The 24,072-nt window shown below is 44.0% G+C and overlaps 1 pseudogene; it reads right to left on the bottom strand.

The window, feature by feature from the left end:
- Positions 1-1,563: 1,563 nt before the first annotated feature.
- Positions 1,564-24,072, bottom strand: part of LOC141042804 (uncharacterized) — a 136,786-nt pseudogene continuing 114,277 nt past the window's right edge.

Raw genomic sequence — 24,072 nt, 5'->3', positions numbered from 1 at the left:
GAACTCTGGCAGTAGTGGTTCTGGCCCTCTTCTTCTTCTTCTTATCTTTTCCAGCCGCCTCTTCTTCAGACTCAATAGTGAACTTCATAGTTTCACCTGTGGCAACCTTCCTTGGCTTAGGCATGGGCTGTCTTCTTGCTGGCATTTTAGTTTTCAAACCAGGCTTTGTTGCAGCAGCTGTGCCATATTCTTTCTTCAGCACTTTCTTCTTGGAAGTGGCTTCATCTTCAACAACCACATAGTCTTCATCTTCAGAGTCAGAAGTTCTCTTCTTCCTTGTTCTGGTAGCAGCCTTTGGCAGATTGCTTGGAGTGCTCCTGCTGCCTTCATCATAGCTGCTAGAGGGACTAGTGCCCTCACTCAACTGAACCTGTTGCTCTGACTTGTTCTGGCTGTCACTTTGGTCAGATATCTTGCAAGCAAACTATCAGCAGCCCTTGTGAATTGGTTTAAGATGAGGTAGAGTAGATGAGCATCACAAAGTACAGGAGTTTTTGCAAAACAGATGACTTAAAAACGTAGTTTTAGTTCTTCACAGAAAGCATTTCGGATCTACCGATTTGTAAACTCAGTGATACCGAAGCAGCTTTTGGAACCTGAACTAGTGAACTAGGTCAGACCGAGTCACAGTTCGGTGGTACCGAGACTGCTAGGGTTTCACAGAGAATCGAACTCGGTCACACCGATTTGCAATTTTCGATAGGACCGAAAATGTGTGTGCTCTGGCCTAAGCCAAAATCGGTGAGACCGATTTCTACAACTCGGTCGGTCCGAGATGAATTCGGCGGAGACCTAACCCTAAATTCGAAGAAGATGGTGGAGTTGTTGATGATGTGGGCTTGTCGTCCATCTTCCAAGGCATAGGCTCACCATCATAGAAGGATGATCGAGTCTCCGGGATCCTCAAATCTGCAGCCAAACTCATCCTCTTGAATCTATATTCATACTCACAGTTTTGGTTTTGCAGGTCATAGATTTGGGCTTGGAGGTGCTCGATCTTCTCGTGAAGCTTGAAGATGGCTCCCCAATGTTCTTGGCATCCAGCTTGTAGTTGTTGGTGAACTCCGCGATCATCATGTGGTTGGTGTTGAGTCCACGTTCCACCATCCCCTGGCACTTGAACACTTGTTGCTCCATTGCTTCGAGCCTTGTCTCCACGCTTCTGGTCCTCCTTGGTCCCTCAGCATCGCGGATGTGCAGCAACCCATCACGCATCTCAATGGTTTGAGGGTGTTGCAGCACCTCCGCGAGATAGGGGTTAATGACCCTCTTGAAGAACTTGTCCTTGGGGGTGCTTGGAGATCTCATGGTGATCTAGATCTGACAGAAAAACAGCTCAAAACAAAAACAGAGGATAATTGCGTGATACAGGAGTCAAAACCTTCGGGAGATTATATAATGAATTTTTACCGACCAAAATACGTATCGTGCAAGAAAACGGAGTCCGGAGAGCGCACGAGGTGCCCACGAGGTAGGGCGCGCCCTCCACCCTCGTGGAGCCCTTGTGACCTTCCCTGACTGCTTCTTATTTTTCTATTTTTCTAAATATTCCAAAACGGAGAAAAATTGCCATTAGAACTGTTTTGGAGTCGGTTTACTTACCGTACCACATACCTATTCCTTTTCGGAGTCTGAAACGTTCCGGAAAGTGTCCCTTATGTATTTCTCCAGGGTTACAGTTTCAATAACACTGGTTTCAACATTTATGGGATTACCTGAGATATAATGTTGATTCTTTGACTGTTCACCACCTTCGGATTTGTGCCCTCGAAGTTGTTGATTTTTATGGCACCGGAACGATAGACCTCCTCGATAACGTAAGGACCTTCCCATTTAGAGAGAAGTTTTCCTGCAAAAAATCTTAAACAAGAGTTGTATAATAATACATAATCACCCACATTAAACTCACGCTTTTGTATCCTTTTGTAATGCCATCTTTTAACTTTTTTCTTTAAACAATTTGGCGTTTTCATAGGCTTGGGTTCTCCATTCATCAAGTGAGCTAATGTCAAATAACCTCTTCTCACCGGCAAGTTTGAAATCATAATTGAGCTCTTTAATAGCCCAATAAGCCTTATGTTCTAGTTCAAGAGGTAAGTGACATGCTTTTCCATAAACCATTTTATACGGAGACATACCAATAGGATTTTTTATATGCAGTTCTATAGGCCCATAATGCATCATCAAGTTTCCTGGACCAATTCTTTCTAGATCTATTAACAGTCTTTCGTAAAATTAATTTGAGTTCTCTATTACTCAATTCTACTTGACCACTATACTGTGGGTGATATGGAGATGCAATTCTATGATTAACGTCATATTTAGCAAGCATTTTACGAAAAGCACCATGAATAAAATGTGAACCACCATTAGTCATTAAATATCTAGGGACTCCAAACCTCGGAAAAATAACTTCTTTAAGCATCTTAATAGAGGTGTTGTGATCAACACTACTAGTTGGAATAGCTTGTACCCACTTAGTAACGTAATCAACAGCAACTAAAATATGAGTATACCCATTAGAGGCAGGAAAAGGTCCCATATAATCAAAGCCCCAAACATCAAATGGTTCAATAACAAGTGAATAATTCATAGGCATTTCCTGACGTTTACTAATATTACCAATTCTTTGACATTCATCACAAGATAAGACAAACTTACGAGCATCCTTGAAGAGAGTAGGCCAATAAAAACCGGATTGCAATACCTTATGTGCAGTTCTATCTCCAGTGTGGTGTCCTCCATAAGCCTCGGAGTGACACTTGCGTAGGATCTATTCCTGTTCATGCTCAGGTACACAACGTCTAATAACACCATCTACTCCTTCTTTATAAAGATGTGGGTCATCCCAAAAGTAATGTCTCAAATCATAGAAAAACTTTTTCTTTTGCTGGTATGTGAAACTAGGTGGTATAAATTTAGCAACAATGTAATTAGCATAATCCGCATAGCATGGAGCAGTATGAGCAGCATTTATGACATTTAATTGTTCATCAGGAAAGCTATCATCAATAGGTAGTGGGTCATCAAGAACATTTTCTAACCTAGACAAGTTGTCTACAACGGGGTTCTCAGCTCCTTTTCTATCAATAATATGCAAATCAAATTCTTGTAGCAAGAGAACCCACCTAATAAGTCTAGGTTTAGCATCTTTCTTTTCCATAAGATATTTAATAGCAGCATGATCAGTGTGAATAGTTACTTTAGAATCAACAATATAAGGTCTGAACTTATCATAAGCAAATACAACAGCTAAAAATTCTTTTCAGTAGTAGCATAATTTCTCTGGGCATTGTCTAGAGTTTTACTAGCATATTGAATAACATTTAATTTCTTATCAACTCTTTGCCCTAGAACAGCACCTACAACATAATCACTAGCATCACACATGATTTCAAAAGGTAAATTCCAATCAGGTGGCTGAACAATAGGTGCAGAAATCAATGCTTTCTTAAGTATTTCAAATGCTTCTACACAATCATCATCAAAGACAAATGGTATATCTTTTTGTAATAAATTAGTCAGAGGCCGAGAAATTTTTGAGAAGTCCTTAATGAACCTCCTATAAAAACCGGCATGACCAAGGAAACTTCTTATACCTTGATGTCCTTGGGACATGGCATCTTTTCAATAGCATCAACCTTGGCTTTATCAACTTCAATACCTCTTTCAGAAATTTTATGCCCCAAAACAATGCCTTCATTAACCATAAAGTGGCACTTCTCCCAATTCAAGACAAGATTAGTTTCTTCACATCTCTGCAAAACTCGATCAAGGTTGCTCAAGCAATCATCAAAAGAGGATCCATAGACGGAGAAATCGTCCATGAAAACCTCACATATCTTTCCACAAAAGTCAGAGAATATAGCCATCATGCATCTTTGAAAGGTAGCAGGTGCATTACATAAACCAAAATGCATACGTCTATAAGCAAATGTACCAAAAGGGCAAGTACATGTGGTCTTTGCTTGATCATCAGCTGACACAGGTATTTGAGAGAAACCAGAATAACCATCTAGAAAGCAAAAATGTGTATGTTTGGATAATCTTTCTAGCATTTGATCAATAAAAAGGTAAGGGGTAATGGTCTTTTTTAGTAGCTTTATTTAATTTGCGGAAATCAATTACCACCCTATAACCTGTAATAATTCTTTGCGGAGTCAATTCATCTTTATCATTAGGAACAACAGTAATACCTCCCTTCTTAGGGACACAATGGACAGGACTTACCCACTGACTATCAGCAACGGGATAAATTATACCTGCCTCAAGGAGCTTTAGTATTTCCTTTCTTACCACCTCTTTTATTTTAGGATTCAGCCGTCGTTGGTGATCAATAACGGGTTTGGCGTCTTTCTCCAAATTTATTTTGTGTTGACATAGAGTGGGACTAATGCCCTTAAGATCATCAAGAGTATATCCAATAGCAGCACGGTGCTTCTTCAGAGTTTTCAATAATTTTTCTTCCTCCTTCTTTGAAAGGTTAGCACTAATAATAATAGGATATATCTTCTTCTCATCAAGGTAAGCATATTTAAGAGTATCAGGCAATTGTTTAAGCTCAAACACGGGATCACCCTTGGGTGGAGGAGGATCCCCTAAGATTTCAACAGGCAAGTCGTGTTTCAGAATAGGACCCTGTTTAAAGAACACTTCATCTATTTCCCTTCTTTCATTCATAAACATATCATTTTCATGGTCCAACAAATATTGTTCTAAAGGATCATTAGGAGGTACGACAATACAAGCAAGACCAATAATTTCATCTTTACTAGGCAATTCCTCTTCACGGTGTTGTCTACAAAATTTAGAGAAATTAAACTCATGAGACATATCACCTAGACCAATAGTAACAACATCCTTTTCGCAGTCTATCTTAGCATTAACAATGTTTAAGAAGGGTCTACCAAATATAATGGGACAAAAGCTATCTTGTGGGGAACCAAGAACAAGAAAATCAGGAGGATATTTAGTCTTCCCACACAAGACTTCAACATCTTTAACAATCCCAATTGGTGAAATAGTATCTCTATTGGCAAGTTTAATTGTGACATCAATATCTTCTAACTCAGCAGGTGCAATATCATGCATAATTTCTTTGTATAAGTCAATAGGTATTGCACTAGCACTAGCACCCATATCACATAAGCCATGATAACAATGATCTCCTATTTTAACAGAAATAACAGGCATGCCTACCACAGGTCTATGTTTATCTTTAGCACAAGGTTTAGCAATTCTAGCAGTCTCATTACAGAAATAAATAACATGCCCATCAATATTATCAGCCAAGAGATCTTTAACCATAGCAATATTAGTTCAACTTTAACTTGCTCAGGAGGTGTATAAGTTCTAATATTGCTTTTACGAACCACAGTTGAAGCTTTAGCATGATCCTTTATCCTAACATGAAAAGGTGGTTTCTTAACATAAGTAGTAGGAACAATAGGACCATTATAAGTGATAGTCTTTTCTTCAACTTTAATAGGTGCAACTACTTTTACTTCTATGGGAGGATGATATTTAAACCACTTCTCCTTAGGGAGATCAACATGAGTAGCAAAAGATTCACAGAAAGAAGCTACTATCTCAGAGTCAAGTCCATATTTAGTGCTAAATTTATGGAAAACATCGGTATCCATAAAAGATTTAACACAATCAAACTTAGGTGGCATACCTAACTCCTTACCTTCGTCGAGGTCCCAATCTTCAGAGTTGCATTTAATTCTTTCCAATAAATCCCATTTGAATTCAATAGTCTTCATCATAAAAGAGCCAGCACAAGAAGTATTGAGCATGGTGCGATTGTTATCAGAAAGCCGAGCATAAATTTTTTGAATAATCATTTCTCTTGAGAGCTCATGATTGGGGCATGAATATAACATTGATTTAAGCCTCCCCCAAGCTTGAGCGATGCTTTCTCCTTCGCGAGGCCAAAAATTATATATATAATTGCGATCACGATGAACAAGATGCATAGGATAAAACTTCTGATGAAATTCCAATTTCAATCGTTTGTAGTTCCATGACCCCATATCATCACATAGCCTATACCATGTCAATGCATCTCCCTTCAAAGATAAAGGGAAGACCTTCTTCTTGATAACATCATCGGGCATACCTGCAAGCTTAAATAATCCACAAACTTCATCCACATATATTAGGTGCTCATCAGGATGTAATGTTCCATCTCCTGCAAAAGGATTAGCTAGCAGTTTTTCTACCATACCCGAAGGAATTTCAAAGTAGACATTTTCATTTTTAGTAGGTTCAGTAGGCTGAGGAGCAACTCTTTGCTCTACTGGTCGGGGTGAAGATACCCCGAACAAGCCCCTCAGAGGATTACTTTCCATAGTAACAAGTGACAATAAATTTCAGCACACTATATAAATTTTTCCTTACCAAATTCCACCTACCAAAGGCGCTTCACTCCCCGGCAACGACGCCAGAAAAGAGTCTTGATGACCCACAAGTATAGGGGATCTATCGTAGTCCTTTCGATAAGTAAGAGTGTCAAACCCAACGAGGAGCAGAAGGAAATGATAAGCGGTTTTCAGCAAGGTATTCTCTGCAAGCACTTGAATTATAGGTAACAGATAGTTTTGTGATAAGATAATTTGTAACGAGCAACAAGTAACAAAAGTAAATAAAGTGCAGCAAGGTGGCCCAATCCTTTTTTTAGCAAAGGACAAGCCTGGACAAACTCTTATATAGAGAAAAGCGCTCCCGAGGACACATGGGAATTATCGTCAAGCTAGTTTTCATCACGTTCATATGATTCGCGTTCGGTACTTTGATAATTTGATATGTGGGTGGACCGGTGCTTGGGTGCTGTTCTTACTTGGACAAGCATCCCACTTATGATTAACTCCTATTGCAAGCATCCGCAACTACAAAAGAAGTATTAAGGTAAACCTAACCATAGCATGAAACATATGGATCCAAATCAGCCCCTTACGAAGCAACACATAAACTAGGGTTTAAGCTTCTGTCACTCTAGCAACCCATCATCTACTTATTACTTCCCAATGCCTTCCTATAGTCCCAAATAATGGTGAAGTGTCATGTAGTCGACGTTCACATAACACCACTAGAGGAAAGACAACATACATCTCATCAAAATATCGAACGAATACCATATTCACATGACTACTAATAGCAAGACTTCTCCCATGTTCTCAGGAACAAACGTAACTACTCACAAAGCATATTCATGTTCATAATCAGAGGAGTATTAATATGTATAAAGGATCGGAACATATGATCTTCCACCAAATAAACCAACTAGCATCAACTACAAGGAGTAATCAACACTACTAGCAACCTACAGGTACCAATCCCAGACTTGGAGACAAGAATTGGATACAAGAGATGAACTAGGGTTTGAGAGGAGATGGTGCTGGTGAAGATGTTGATGAAGATTGGCCCTCTCCCGATGAGAGGGGCATTGGTGATGACGATGGCGATGATTTCCCCCTCCCGGAGGGAAGTGTCCCCGACAGAACAGCTCTGCCGGAGCCCTAGATTGGTTCCGCCAAGGTTATGCCTCGTGGCGGCGGAGTCTCGTCCCGAAAGCTTGCTTATGATTTTTCTTCGGACGAAAGACTTCATATAGCAGAAGATGGGCACCGGAGGGCCAACAGGGGGCCCACGAGGCAGGGGGCGCGCCCAGGGGGGTAGGGCGCGCCCCACCCTCGTGGCCAAGGTGTGGGCCCCCTCTGGTATTTCTTCCGCTCAGTATTTTTTATTATTTCCAAAAACAACTTTCATGGAGTTTCAGGACTTTTGGAGTTGTGCAGAATAGGTCTCTAATATTTGCTCCCTTTCCAGCCCAGAATTCCGGCTGCCGGCATTCTCCCTCCTTATGTAAACCTTGTAAAATAAGAGAGAATAGGCATAAGTATTGTGACATAATGTGTGATAATAGCCCATAATGCAATAAATATCGATATAAAAGAATGATGCAAAATGGACGTATCACCCTGCTGACTGGCGCGGGGACGAGGGAAGCCTCGCCTTGTGCAAGTTGATGCCACTTGATAATGATACGTATGATGTTAAGATGCCATCGCTTGAGGGTAAGGCTTGGGCAGGTGCAAATGGAGATTGGGTTGTTTATATTCGGTACAATTGCGAGTGGGAACTTGTGAATGTGTACACTCGTCAATGGATTCCACTTCCAAAAATCTCCGAGTGCCCTGAGGTTGATCACACAAATGATCTACGTACGTTCAAATATGATCATGGTGACTGTCGTCTATGGAAGATAGCAATTTCTCGAGTTCCCAACCGCTCTTGGAATTACAAGAACTATCAAGTTGTTGCTATCTTCGACAAGTTTGTTGCTGTCCTTCGTGGTTCGACTGGATGGATATTGCTCAAAATCAGTTTCTATACACGGATGTGTACTGTGATGCAATTGAATACGACGGTCTTGTCTTTGCTGCCACCACTCGTGGCACTGTTTTTGCATGGGATCCTCGTAGTTTCAGTACGTTTTTCTTCCACCGTAATTATAATTGTTTCATCCACATGCATGCGAGTTAGCGAGTTTCCCTTCTCTACTAATTACCCTTCTTCTTGTGTTTCCAAGGTCCTGTGAACATTCCACCACCTATACTTGAAAAATTTTATAACCAAGGGGGAGATGACGATGGTGATGATCACGAGCATGAGGACGAGCAGGGCCCATATGCTCACTGGCGGCTGGCAACTAATTCCAATGGATCACCACTTCTTGTGTGTATACAGCCCACTGGTGATGTTACTACTGAGGGAGCAGGTGTTGTCTCCCATGGTCGCACTCTCCGGACCTATTCCAACACCTGTTGCATGGTATTCGGGATGGATACTAGTGTGCTAGCGCCAACACCTTCTCCCTGGTACAGTATTGATAGTCTTGGAGCAAACTCACTCTTCCTTGGACAAAACTATCCAATGATGGTGAAAGGCGCTCCAACTGCTGTTGACACAACGTTACTACCATTTATGAGAAGCAATTGCATCTATACGTTGCACACTGCGGTGGTTCCCTACCCTGGTCGTGATATAGTAGGCCGCATCAGCCTGGATGATCAGTCCTGCGTTGGTCTCGAGATTGACAGTAGCTGGCTCTTCCCAGAGAATCGCTTGTGGTTCAAAGCAAGCATTTCCAACGCCGAGGATTGGTTGAGTTGAAGTTCATTTCATTGCTTGTTATTTGTTGTGTGATGAAAACTTCAGTATTTATAATGTATCCTCGTTGTCGTTGTGGGTTGATGACCTGTTGTATGTAATAAAATGATATGCCTGTTATAAACTTACTAAATTTATGAATGGCTTTCGAGTCGCTTCTCTGAGTGGGTGCTGCGACGAGGCAAAAATATATTTTCCGAATACATAATTGTACGTGCATTGCAACAGGTTATCGGATGAGGCCAATCAACAATAGTACACTATTTGTACTAGCTTCACATGCTGCACTATCTCTATGTCTACGTACGTAATACAACAAGTTTTAAACTTGAGACCAGCCACCCATCCTCACAAAGAACACTTTTTAACCTAGCACAGACTCCAGGAAATTTGGCCACAGTGTGAGGTGGGCCATATGTTAATGTGCTGTACGTAACCAGCACCTCGAAGCCTCGATAGGAGTAGTAGGAGTAGTAGTAGGAGTAGTAGGGTGGCATGGGCCAGAACAAGCATTCACGTCCAGGAGTACGGCACACGCCACCAGCACGACTTGCATCTGACACCATATTTCTTGGAGTCCGTGCTACAGCAATCTCTTCAACCTCGTCGTTTCTCTAACTCAGCCATCGCGCGGCGGGCGAGGTGGGGGTTTGCCGATAGTCGGTTTCCTCAACTACGGTCCCACTTGTAAGGCCAACTCCAACGCACGACCCCAAATGGACCTCCGTTTTGCCTGGATTCTGTCCGTTTGGGTAGGGCAATGGGGTCGTGTCCGGGCCATTTCTCGGATGCGGTGGCCGTGCACCGAACGCGCGGACGCATCCCGGCCGCGTACATTTTTCTTTGCGAACACATATCTTTTTTTAATCATTGATTTTTTGGTACATGGAAATACATCACCAAAATTTTGACTAGAAAAACAAGAACCACAAGAATACATTTTAGAAGATATCCAACTTCCATAACTGCTCCTGTAAGTTGGATTAGTGCCTTCTCGATGCATTCATTGTTGATCTGCGGAGGCTCGATCCTGCGTGCTTCTTTCTTCTTCGAGCGTAAAGAAGTAGACGTGTCTAGCCTCTATTCTATCAACAAGTGCACTAGTCTCATCTCTAGCCTCTATGCTAGCTAAAAGTGCTAGAACATCTACTAAATTGTGCTCTATCAATATATCGTTGTACTCTTCTTCCCAATACCAAAACTTGCATCCATTCTACACAATAAAATTTTAAGTTAGCACAACTAGTCTAATCCGAGAGCACAACCGAAGATTTGGTCAAGTTCTCCCTCCTTTTGCCGACACGTGGGACATCCAGCATCCAGGTCGTGTCATGCAAGAAAATAGAGTGGTAGTTGAAGCCACGTGATGTGCATCTTGGGTTAAACTGTAAATAGAATCTTACTACTCTTGAGTAACTCCAAAAGCGGCCACCGAAGATCTTTATTGGATTTGTTTTTCATCACCAGCACGTCGAGGTGAAAGATGTGCAGGTTCAGTGGGTCCTCTTGCGTTTTCACTGACATGTGGGACCACATATGAGCAAACAGACGATGGGCTCCGCGCGTCTGCTAGCTGGTGAGAAGAGAGATAGAGGAGGGCTGAGCGCGGACTACAGGAAATTTGTTCTATGTAACCAGCACCTCGATATAGTGGGGTGGCATGGGCCATAACTAGCATTCATGTCTAGTAGTACGGCACACGCCACCCACACGAGTCCCATCCGATACCAATTTTCTTGGAGTCCGTGCTAGAGCCATCTCTTCTCCCTCCTGTTTTCTCAGCCATCGCACGGTGGGCGGGGTGGGGGTTTGCCGATAGTCGGTTTGCTCAACTGCGGTCCCACTTGTAAGTGAAAATGCAACACAACACGCATTCCCCCTTGAGCGGCGTGCCGGACCAACCGTGTGAGGGTGCGACGCGAACACGACAGGCTTTTCCTTTTGAACTTGTAACTTGTAAAATTTGGTTCTGCTCCATGGCGCGACCGATAGATAGAAATAACGATTTTCCCTAGAGTAATGAGAAGTTTGGTTCTGGCGCGGTTCATGCATGGGGTACGTAGGAAAATTATGAAGTTGATGCGAAAGGTAAGATAATTACTAGTAGTACCATATACTACTACATGGATTTGACGGAAAGATAAAGATACATACGGATCCATCAACGACATCCTCACGCCCTAGTGCACCGGGTCACCAACCGACGTGTGAGGAGCAGCGGCGTTGGCGGCAAGCTCAACATGCTTCTGAACAATGCCGTCCAAGGTTGCCCTACGGTCCAAGAAGGCCAGCGTCCTATCGTCCTCCTCTTGCATGTAGTAGTCCTTGTGGATGATTTGCGCGTAGACGTGGGTGATTATGTCGATGGTGTCTTGTTGCACCAGGCACAGCGCGACGAGCGCGACCTCGAGGTGGACATTCTCCGGCGCGACGGCGGGCAATCGCAGGGCCACCAGTGCGTCGAAGAGGTTGTCACCATAGAGGCCGTTGAGGGTGGCAGGCATCGCAGAGCCTAGGCACGTGGGCTGGAGGCATACGTCAAGGTCGTCCATGAGCTTCTTGACGACGGTGAACTTGTCGAGGAAGCCCACGAGGACCTCATCGAACAAGGAGACGAAGCTGTCGTCCAAGCGGCCCCTCGCCCTGGCCACCTCAAGCTCTACCTGGAGACGTTCCTCGGTGCCGGGCCGCAGGCCAGCGTCGTGGACCATCTGGCACAGCCGGCTGATGCTCGCGCTCATCGCCTCCATGGGTCTAGCTTCTAGTCAACTGATCTTGCGATTGGAATTGTCACTCTTGCCCTTGGGTGCGTAGGTGCGTAGGATTTCATAGATTGGACTGGCGGGAGCCTTTATATGAGAAGTGCAGATTGCGTTGAATTCACGTGCGTGTTGGCCATCTACTCCTCGCCCCTCTACTGCACCTGCCTTTGGCTATATGACAGGTTGGCCAGCCACCCGTTGGGTCCATGTGTCATACACCCAAAGGCAGGTGCAGTAAGTCAATGAAGCTGCGTCCCCCTCCGTGCCCGTGCATGCTTTCAATGACTTGAGACTACCAAACTTCACATGCAGTGGTTAGTTCATTGCATGCAATCCTATTAAGTAGCAAAAAGACATTAAGTTACCTCGCCGATCGGAATAAAGCAATACACCATGTATTTATTTACAGAGGGAGTAGTACATTTTTTGTGACATGCATTACTAGATATTGCTAGTCAAATAGTAAATCCAGATGGACGTGGTAGTACTACTAAATCCAGACGGTGGTGCTAGTACTAGTAGTGCTACCAATGTAGTAGCACTGTACTACCCGTTGGTCAAATTATTACGTGTTGCTACTCACAGTGAAGTGACAAGACCCTACGCCGGAGATGACACCTGAGTATAGGCGCCGTGTTCGGCATACCATAGTCAGCCTCACCGTCTGGAGTCACTATCATCATGGCTGTAGACCTAGCCTGCTTACAACTAGCCGTGTTCGACATAATTTCCCGTGCGTAGATGCCCGTGCATTGCACGAAACACCAAGATTGGGGGGTGGACGGCGCCGGCAGCGGCCATCGCGCCAGATTTTTTCATGGCCTTCTAGATGTGGTGGGGAGGAGATAAGGCTGATTGTGAGAGACAAGGAGTTGTTTGTAAATAGGGAACAAGTGCGGGCATCTTTTTGCAAAACTGGAGAAGTTTGGTTTGTATGCGTCAGATCTAGATCTGACGGCTATTGGTGAAAGATGGCAGGCACAACATCATCACCAACTCAGGACCGGTTTGATTCGCAGTATTTTGAAAACACAGGGATAGGACACGACAATATTACAAGTTTCAAACTGATATTACAAATGTTAGGAGTAATGCTGCACATACGAAGAGGGAATTACTAGGAAGTTTACGTAAGAACTTTCGTTACTTTAGGTGGATGCAGCATTATCGTACAAACTAAAATCCACCGCCCTGACAAGTCACTAACGGAAAAATAAGTTTTCGAGTCTCTGGCCACTTGATGTTTCAAAATCAAATTCAGCTTCTGCGGAGACTTTGTCATTTAGGCTTAGATGCTTGCGGTGATCAGCACGCCATTCATTGTTGCGCCAGAGAACGCCAAACCTCATTACCTTGAGCACACTTGCCTCCCGAACAAAGAACCTGGCCAATTTAATCTCGGATGTGCTGCCTCGGTAGTCAATCAAATCAATTTATGTAAGATGGGGATCAAGGCATTCGATGAGATTGTTATAGTGCATCACATTTTTCACTTTCGGGTCTTTTTTTATCTGCAAAAGAAGAGAACATATTAGAGCAGTTGGTTGTATAAGATTGCCGTGTCATCAAGAGGTACCAATATCATTCGCTCATACGATAGGGTTGGCTGGCTAGTGATATTTGTTCACTCTCTCTCTCTCTTTCTCTTTCCTCTCATTTACCTAGGAGTACGTGAAGAGCTTGGGCATTTGTTGCCTTCCACTATGTGGCCGATGCCATATTTCGTAAAAGTATGCCACATAATACGCATCGATGTCAAACCAAAAGATTTTGGCACCGCTCTCGCAATGTGAGAGAGTTGGCACCGCTGTGCACACAGACCCACATGTATAAACAAATCAATCAAAGCAACTACACCAGCCTCTCACTCTCCCAAACAAGTGTTTTTTATTGCCTCAGTCCTCTCTCTCTCCCACGCAAGTGTTTTTTCATTGCGTGGGTTAATTTGGCACCGGAGCAAAGTAGGTGATCCAGATTGGGGCACCAGGTGAGCAATGGAGGGGCATCGATGCCAAATGCATCACAAGTGAATTTGGCACGTGTTTTGGCCTACATAGTGGAGGGCCGTTATAGCCCACTTTTGTACTACCTCTTATTTAATATAAAATTTTGACCATATATTTATGTAAGAAAATGCCAATGCAAGTCACTAAAAATTACACCATTTGAAATTATGTTCAAATACGAATCCAACGATATAGTTCTTAGTGACATGCATTAACATTTTGTCAGTTAAATCTATGGTCAAATTTTGATACTACAAAATAGGAAGAGTAAACCAGGATGGAGGTAGTACTTGCTCTTAGGGTAACCATAGAGTTACTGGAGTAGTCTAAGTTACTTTCCACTATGACTAGCCTAGGCTACTATAGTAGTACAACAACAAAACGATGCAGGTGCTCACGTGAGAAAAAATACTAAAAACATTTCTTTTGGTGCAATGCGTAGATGCCGTTTTGAACACTACACTTGTCATCGTAATTTGGGAAATTACGAAAAATTTGAGCTACGTTGTGATTACCGTTTACTAATAGGAAAGAAGTTTCACCTCGATGAGTAGCTTCTCCGTGCACGGAAAGCATGTAAGGAATCCAACAACTTGATCCAGATTGGGGCCGATAGATTTTATTGCCAAGATCTTCACTGTGCGCATAGACTGGGTCAAGCTTGTGGGAATGATTTTCTGGAAGACGGTCGTAAATACATCAAGAAGAAATTTAAAAATGTGAATTTCAAGAAGACAGAGAAGAAGATGAGTGCTGTACCTGAATGATTACGGATCCAATAATGAGTTCGGAGAATTTGGCAGACGAGTGCACCAACGCTGTCAATTTCGGCGCGTCAATGACCCTGATTTTTGTTGGACCTTCTTGATCCGGTACAAGCAATCTCTCAAGGAAAGGCGCATTCTCAATGACCATAACGTGGAACAACTGGAGTGATCTCTTCCCAATTGATGTCTTGTTGCGGGGCCAGCAAGACACATAAATCCATCGAAGATTCGTCGAGGCGATGTGGAGGCTAATGAACCCGTGGATCTGATCAAGACGAAGGTACTCGAGCGCAGTACAGCTGCGGAGTAGGTGCTCCATAGCCTTCTTCGAGATGACAACGTCGAAGAGGTCGAGCTGATTGAGTTGAGGGAGAAGAAGGGCGGGCGTGACATTAATCTGGGGAAGATAGCAGGAGCCGAAGCTGGCGCGGCGCAGCGTTGGCGTGAGGCAGAGCGCGGACGGCGGCAGAGAGCAACATCGTCCAGCTTCAAAGCTGAGCTCCTCGAGCTGATCTAGGGCGGGGATAAGAACCACTCGTCAAACTTGGGTTGGACCTTGTAGTTGGTACTGAACATGCGGATGTCAAGGCGTCTGGCTGGCCCAGGGTGCGATGAAAGGATCTTGGAGACTGCGGCCATGCGTTTGCAATCCCCGTCGCAGAGGCAGCTGTCGACGGTGAGGTTGAGGGGGACGCGGCGCCAGAGGGGGCGCCACCGCCGGGAGAGCAGGGCGGTCCGCACGGCAGATTTGGTGGGGAGGAGGCCGATGATGACGAGCAGCATGTCGTCGCGGAGGCTGCTGATGAAGTCCAGGCTCACCGGATGCGGTTTTGGCTCGAGCCGCCTCCGCTTGTTGGCTGCCTCGCCGTCCATCTCAACCGTCGGCGACGCCGGTGTACACGTGTGCTGGTGTGTGTTGTGTGCTGGGTGTGCGCGAGTGCGTCCTTCTGTGCATGCCGCCGCGCAGTGGTGAATTGTGCGCGAGTGCGTCCTCCACGCGGAAGAAGTGTGTCCTCAATGCACCTTCAATTTACTAGCGTGCGGGGTGCTACCCCGAGTGGTTTCAACTTTGTTTACTTCACTGCGTGTCAGATGGGCCTCTAGTTTACTTATTTTCACCCACTGCCACATGGGCCAACACACGAAGATACAGAACACGAGCTGACAAGGCAGCATGTGGACTGGTTGACCGGTCAACTAAACAATATACGGAGCTATACGCTAACACAGTGAGCGTATAATCCATCGTTATAGAGTGTTCGTGTGAGAGGGGAGGCCCGTGAGAGATAGCAGAGAGAGAGAGAGAGAGAGAGAAAGAGCTACTCCCTCCGTTCGATAATGTAGTTCCAACATTTTTCTTACAGTCAAACTTTTGAAACTTTGACCAAGTTTATAAAGAAATTACTTATATCTACAATACCAAAGATAAATGATAGTATGAAGTAAGTACATGTTGTGATGAATCTAATGATCTTTCCAGATGTAAATGTTTTTCTCCACATATACCTGGTCAAACTTTTCTGAGGTTTGACTTTTCAAAACATCCATATGCTTATGGACGTGAGAGAGTCCCTAACTAGAGAGAGAGAGAGAGTGAAATAGAAAGAGTGAGTGAAAAAAGTGTGTGTGCGTGTGTGAAAGAGACATGGACAACACTCGATAAAAGTCGAGAAAAAACGTGTGTGTCTTATGCAAACATATCACAAATGCATCTTTGACAACGGAAGCAAGGTGAGGAGATAGTGTGTGGTTGTTTGCAACCAAGAGAGCAAGACCCCTAGCACGTGGCAAAGAGGGGTCTGACAAACAAGGGAGAGAGGTCGAGAGAGACGTACGGAGAAAATGCAGACATGGGGAGGAGAGAGTGTATGTTTGTCATAGAGAGATCCCCTGGAGATCGTGATGGGACTACATGGGTGGGAGATCGAGTGACAAGGTGTGTGCGCGATAGAAGATACCCCGAGAGATATCGAGATAGACGTATGGACGGAAGGAGACAATACGTGTGTTCCTGATGGCTAGTGAGAGATAATCATACGTAGGGGGGTGCTTGCGCCTATGATGGAGTGAGGGATTATGGTACTTATTAGGGGGTGCGTGTAACATAGAGAGAGAACAAGGGCGGAGAGTGTTGGATGGGTCTATATGTATAGCGCGAGCGAGACATGTGTATGTGTGAACCAGGGAGATATAAAGTTTGAGAGAGATTGAGGAGCCCCGATAAGGCTGAGTGGTGCGTCAGATAGCTGAGAGGGGGAAAGGGATATTCCATCTGCTCGATAATGCAGTGCATGTAATTTTTTTAGATGTCAAACTTTGGAAACTTTGATCAGGTTTACACAAATGTTATTTATATCTTCAATACCAAATATACATCATACGAAACTACATCTCATGGTGAATCTAATGGTATATGTTTGCCGTTCCAGATGTAATTGTTTTTCTCCACGTACATGGTCAAACTTTGTGATGTTTGACTTTTCAATAAATCAATATGCTATGGACCGAGGAGAGTGCCTAAGTCGAGAGGGATCAAGTGCGTGTGAAGGAGAATGAGTAAGTGTGCAAAAAGAGTACGTGTGTGAAAGAGAAAGTGACAACAAACGATAAATTAGAGAGAGTGTGTGTTTTTTCGTTTCTTAGGCGAACACATCACGCATGCATCTCTGAGATAGAAAAGCGAGGCGAGGAGATACACGAAGATAGCTAATAAGTACATGTCCAATAGAGGTCTGGCCAACAAGGAACAAAGGTCGAGAGGGACACATGGATAACATGGATGCATGGGGAGGGCGAGAGGGTGTGTTTGTGATAGAGAGACCCCCTCGAGATCGTGAGGGGACTATATGGGTGGGAGATCGAGGGAGGTGCGTGCGCGATAGAAAGATGCCCCGAGAGAAATCGAGATAGACCATCCACATGTTTGTGATGGAGACTAAGATTAGCTAGTCATATACATATAGGGGGGGCTGCGTATGCCTACAATTGAGTGAGAGACCATCATACTTGGCTAGCTAGGCATGAGATTGTGTGTGTGTGTGTGCGTGTGAGATGGAGAGAGAACGAGGGAGAGGGATAGAGTTTTAGATGGGCCTATCGAGTGCGAGTGAGATATGCATGTGTATGTGTGACCCAGGTAGATGGAGAGTTTGAGAGAGGGGGGAAGAGCTCCGAGACGATAGAGTGGTGCGTGAGAGAGTTACGGGCAACGAGCCAAGGAATTTGTGTGCGTACGATGAGTGCACCCAAGATATCTAGCTTGGACTAGAGAATCATACATAGTGTGCGAGAGAGACCTATAGATGGAGTATATATGCATGCGAACTAGAAAGACCCCCCCACGCACACACACAAAGAGAGAGAGAGAGAGAGAGAGAGAGAGAGATATGGAGATAAAGAGAGAGGACCAACAAGGTTTGTGTGTTGGATGCGTGCGACAGAATTGAAGATTGTCGGCGAGAGAGAGAGAGAGAGAGAGAGCAGGAGTCCGGGAGAGGGGGAGGTCATGTTTTATGCATCAAAGACTGATATAAACCATGTTTCGATATAAACTTGCATTCAAATATTTAAATTGGAGAACATGTTGTCTGCAATCCACACATGAACGGATATATGCGTATATCAAACAAGTTCATTAATTTGGCTTTCAACATGTTCATGGAGTACTATAATACTGTACAATATGCTATTCGATTGAGGTTTTCAATTTTGGATTTAGTTCACTATTTTGACCTGGTGAACGAGCTATTTCATTGAATCGAGATATTTCATTTTGGGTTTGATTCCTGTTTTTGAGTGGGTCAACTATTTGTCATATAGTAAATCGCAACGAGCATGTAAAAACACATTACTCCCGAGCATCATCTCTCCATCTAAAAAAGAAGTGGCAAGCTAATATTTCTAAATTTGATTTGAATCGACTTGGTAAGGTAGACGTGGATGCTCGTTCTCCCAAATTTTGAACGAACCGTTAAACATCCTCTGCTCGGTGGAATTCGCCCGAGCAAATAAATGGGAGACGCGAAATTACCGTCCTATGCGGGAAACGCATTAATTGGCCCATTGTGCATCGAGGGTAGGTTCGTAACTTCATCCAAGCGCGCCTTCTCCTCGGCCGAAATGACATGTGCCGAATAATTCATAAACCATGGTCGGCAAAACACGCTCTCCTCACCTGAAATAGCTCGCACCCACTATTTCAAAACACGCTGTCCTCGCCCGAAATCGCTCGCGCCCTCTATATTTCAAAACACGCCCTCCTCGCCCGAAATCGCTCCCGCCCACTATTTGGGGAGAAGCAAAGTTACTCTACTATCCCCGACCCTCAGTACACAGACCCAAGCCGAGAAGCCTAAAGGTAGGGGTAGGACTATAACTCCCCCTCACATTTCAGACAAATGCGTCCATATCCCAATTCCCCCCATTCATACGTCATGGGTGCCAAATCACCTTCTCCCCGGAAGCTCCCTTCTCCCGAGCCGCGAAACCTCAGCCCCTCCTCCATGGCGCCCCCATCGCACCAATTTCACAGCTGCCCTCCTCCCTAATGCCGGAGACGCTGTCCATTTGCCGTCGTGCACTGGGCCGTGTGCCTCTTACTCCGTGCTGCTGGAGCTGCCTCGATGACAGCCGCGTGAACCGTACCGGAGCCGATTCACCCCTGCCGTTGTTCATGGCGCCAGAGCGGCTCCAACTTCGGATCCGTCCAGAGTCCCGGCGCTGCTTCCCCGTAGCCATAGACCGTCGCGACATCGCTGTTTCCCTGCCGCCGGTGGCCACCACAACCGAGCCGGCCTCACCGACTCGGCAGCTGGACCTGCCTACTTCACCATGCCGCCAGATAGGTCACACCCTCATCTCAAATCACTTTATTTAGGCGTTAGTTATCTGAATTTTTATTTTGGGCCAATCGATTCCCAATGGGAAGCAGCACCCCTCGAGGCGGCGGAGCTCCTAGGCTGCCGGTTGGCTGGTGTCTAACGTAAGGGTGCGGGGCCGCAAGTTTGCCGCGGTAGCAGTGCTTATATGGCTATCTTAGAGTTGCATGGGTTCAAGGTACTGCCGTCGCCGGATCTGGATGACGGGGAGTCTTTGTGGATTGGCCTGGGGGCGGCGCAACCACGGCAGTGCAGTGGGGCGGGGAGCGGGGTTTTGGCCGGGGCCACGGACGGCAGAGGCAAGCTGCTCTACTGTTGGTTGCTAGCTCTTCGGGGAAGATTCCTAACAGTGTCAGCCGGGAGGCACAAGATGGCCATCAAGCCATCCGGCGTAGATCGGACAGTACCAAAATAAAATAAAATCGTGTGACCCCAATTTAGTCTCAGTCAACAGACGTGTGACCACTCTCGTACCTTGTTGTTGATCTCTTAGTGTATTTCTTCAGATCAAAGAGATGTGTCGTTCTTAACATTATGCGTTATCTGCATCTTCAGCCACACCGTCTTCCGACTCACCGCAGCTGCTCCAACAAGGTAAGTATACACCAGAAGGGAGCTATAGTCCCCACTCAACAGTTCCCTGCATCGAATGCGCGTGCCCGACATGGACAACCACAACAACTGCAGGGCCATCGACAAGTCAGCACATGATGCTCACTCCTATGGATGGCGGCCAGTTAGGTTGTACCCTCATCTTACTTGTGTGCAACATTTATGGCTTTGTTATTCATCTAAGCATGGAAAATAGATTATCACATTTCACTGTATATTCATGCTGATCTCTTACGGGTCTTGTTCAGGAGTTAACGTTGTTCCATAGTTCAGCTAAGATACTTGTTCTTTAGGTAACGTTGTTCCATAGTTATCATCCATCAGCCAATGCTATCCCACAGGCTGGTGATTATAGTATTGTACCACTTCTAGTATTACCTATGTTGTTCTTTAATACTTTTGTGTGCCATCTAGTTAATCTCGAGTACAAACGATACATATTCTGTAGCTTTCATCTGTGTTCTCCCTTTAGTTTTTGAGACCTGTTGCTGCTAGTTAACCCCAGTCCTACTATTTATGTCGTCTCCTACAGGCACTCATTACATAAATCTAACTACTAGTTGTCTTCCATGCATGTCAGATATAATTGCACACACTGATATATCCACAAGAACCTCACGGAGCAATGGAAAGGCCAATAAACTTGATGTCAATGATACCCAATATGATGGAACATGTAAAGGCAGTTCTTCAGAAGACTTGCAGAAAGATGTTGAATCTTCTTCACCCCACAAGGTCCTTGCTCTAACTTGGCCCGTGATATGGGTACAACATGCATATAATGTCCTGGAGTGTATGTACTCTGTTGCAATGCCATGTGCTTAGCATGCTGATCATGCATGTAAATATGTCATGCCTTCCTGTTTTTCAGTACCTATTCCATTCATGATAACATGTTTTCAAATTCAAGTACTGTCATTCTACTCTATCACAATGCCATCTGCTTAATTTGGACATCATGCTTCTGAATATCTTATGCATTGTTATTCATCAGTACGTACTTCATCTGTCTACCATACCATGTTTTTTACATTGAAGTGTTGTTCTAGTGCTCTGTTGTAATGCCATCTTAGTTTCCCAATCATACACGTGTATGCTGCCTTAGTTTTTTCTGTACGTATTCCGCTAGCGTACAATTTTACATTAGTGTTTTTTACTGTGTTGTCCTGTCGTATCCCTAGCTCTTACACCATACTCCCTCCGTCCAGATTACATGTTGCCGAAATGGATAAAAAAGGATGTATCTAGAACTGAAATACGCCTAGACCCATCTATTTTTTCCGGATGGAGGGAATACATGTCAATATGTCATGCCTTTCTATTCTTCAGTACCTATTCCATCTCTCTGCCGTAGCATGTTTTATAATTGAAGCACCATTCTTCTATACAAGGCATGCAAGGGGAAGATGACTATGTTAGAATCTGAAGGGTTACAAACCAGGTCTTTGGAAAAGATCCAAACGCCAGGAGATAATAAACCAACTCCAGTTTTTATAGATACTGCTCCACCACAGAGAAACCCAACTCCTACTGATAATAAGCAGATTCCAGTGGCCAAAGAACTAGTCCGCTCCAGTCCAGCAAAAATATGTCAACTCCATTCTAAGAAGCATGTGCGTATCCTTGCATCATGAAATTTTATAGCATGCTGATCATATTTTCTACATGTTTCTTACCCATCTCTCTTTTAGAAAATAAGCTTAACAGATAGAAGAATTTCTGCACTGGTATCGTCTGTGAGGAAAGATTCTTGCAGGAATTCTCTGTACTCCAATTTAGATGTAAGTACCTGCTGTATATCACTATATTTTTACATCAGCATGTATTTTGTTAATCGGCGTGAATCCAACCTTTATCTGATCTAAATTTAGTTGTAGCAAAATGTATGATTAAAGGCCACAATGTTGATTTTTGTAAGGAAAACTGCCTGGTAGTTTTGCATCCTGAGCTGCATGAGTGTACTATCTCATATCAGTAGGTTTGATTACTTTGGTTCTGCAATGGGTTTTCAGTGTTTTTTTACTGTGTTGTCCTGTCGTATCCCTAGCTCTTACATCATACTCCCTCCGTCCGGATTACATGTCGTAGAAATGGATAAAACTGGATGTATCTAGAACTGAAATGCGCCTAGACCCATCCATTTATTTCCGGATGGAGGGAATACATGTCAATATGTCATGCCTTTCTATTCTTCAGTACCTATTCCATCTTTGCTGTAGCATGTTTTATAATTGAAGCACCATTCTTCTATATAAGGCATGCAAGGGGAAGACGGTTATGTTAGAATCTGAAGGGTTACAAACCAGGTCTTTGCAAAAGATCCAAACGCCATGAGATAATAAACCAACTCCATTTTTCATAGATACTGCTCCAGCACAGAGAAACCCAACTCCCACTGATAATAAGCAGATTCCAGTGGCCAAAGAACTAGTCCGCTCCAGTCCAGCAAAAGAATGTCAACTCCATTCTAAGAAGCGTGTGCGTATCCTCGCATCATGAAATTTTATAGCATTCTGATCATATTTTCTACATGTTTCTTACCCATCTCTCTTTTATAAAATAAGGTTAAATGATAGAGGATTTTCTTCATTGGGATTGCATTCGAGGAAAATATCTTGCGGGAATTCTCTGTGCTCCAATACTGATGTAAGTACCTGTTGTATATCACTATATTTTTACATCAACGTGTATTTTTTTAATCGGCGTGAATCCAACCTTTGTCTGATCTAAAATTAGTTGTAGCAAAATGTTAAAGGCGCCAATGTTGATTTTTGTAAAGAAAACTGCCTGGTAGTTTTGCATACTGAGCTGCATGAGTGTACTATCTCATATCATGCACATTACTGAATTGTAGTGCTGCTCTGCTTACCCATTCATTCATTGTGTCAATGTTGCTTTCGTATTACCTTACCTGGCTGATGATAGCTGTGCCATATTGTGTTAATTTGGTGTTGGCTAGTTGCCCAAACGTTCGTTGTGCCAATGTTGCTTTCCTATTATCTAACTTGGCCAATGATAGCAATGCTAGTGTCTTAATTTGGTGGAGGCTGCTGAAGATAAGAAGACAAACTCTGAAAACAGCAAGGCAACCCCATTGTTCCTTTCCAATAAATCTAGGCCAGGTAATATGCCAATAACTCATGATTAATATGTTTGGTTCCCCTCCTAATTTATGTTATGATGCAGTGGTCAAGACACTCTCCACTATCAATAATACAAGCCTGCCAAAATCGCCATCTGAATCTGTTCAGTATCCTCTATCTCGAATGCAACGGAAAAAATGTATGTTTGTGAACCAATTAATGGCTGAAGGAATGATGGAAATGGTGGATGAATCAGAGGTGCAGAGTCGTGCGACACAACAACTGATTAATGTTTTCAGAGACAGTGTAGCAAAGCAGCAAGAACTTTCCCACATGCTTATGGGCGTCATCCGTGCTGAGGTTGCAGATTGTGACGTTGTAGATCGTTAGGTTGTGTTCATTTATTTGCACTGGCATCAATCTTTGATTGCCCAGTGGATGTAATTTCCTGTAATATATGCTGGATGTGCAACGTTTTTCCCTGTATGCCGTACGTTTGCTTGATCGGTTTTGGTCCTGTGCATAATTGCTCGTCGTAATGGGCTCAAATTATCTAATTTGGCCTAAAGACATGTACGAACTTTAGTGGGCCCATTAAGTTAATGGGCCGTTACCAGGCCGAAAGTTAATGGTCGGCCCTCTTAACTCCCGGGTCGTTAACAGCATGACATCGAAGCGGGCAATAGGTGGGCCCAATTGATTTCACGGGCCGTTAACAGGCCGTTACTAAGTTCGGGGTACATAAGGGCCACTATACTGTGGGCCTTTAGCAGGCCGAAAGAGACAGCGGG

Source organism: Aegilops tauschii, chromosome 3 (assembly GCF_002575655.3).
Source record: "Aegilops tauschii subsp. strangulata cultivar AL8/78 chromosome 3, Aet v6.0, whole genome shotgun sequence".
NCBI classification, from domain to species: domain Eukaryota; kingdom Viridiplantae; phylum Streptophyta; class Magnoliopsida; order Poales; family Poaceae; genus Aegilops; species Aegilops tauschii.
Note: the sequence above shows the minus strand (reverse complement) of the source record. Positions and strands in the feature narration are given on the sequence as shown.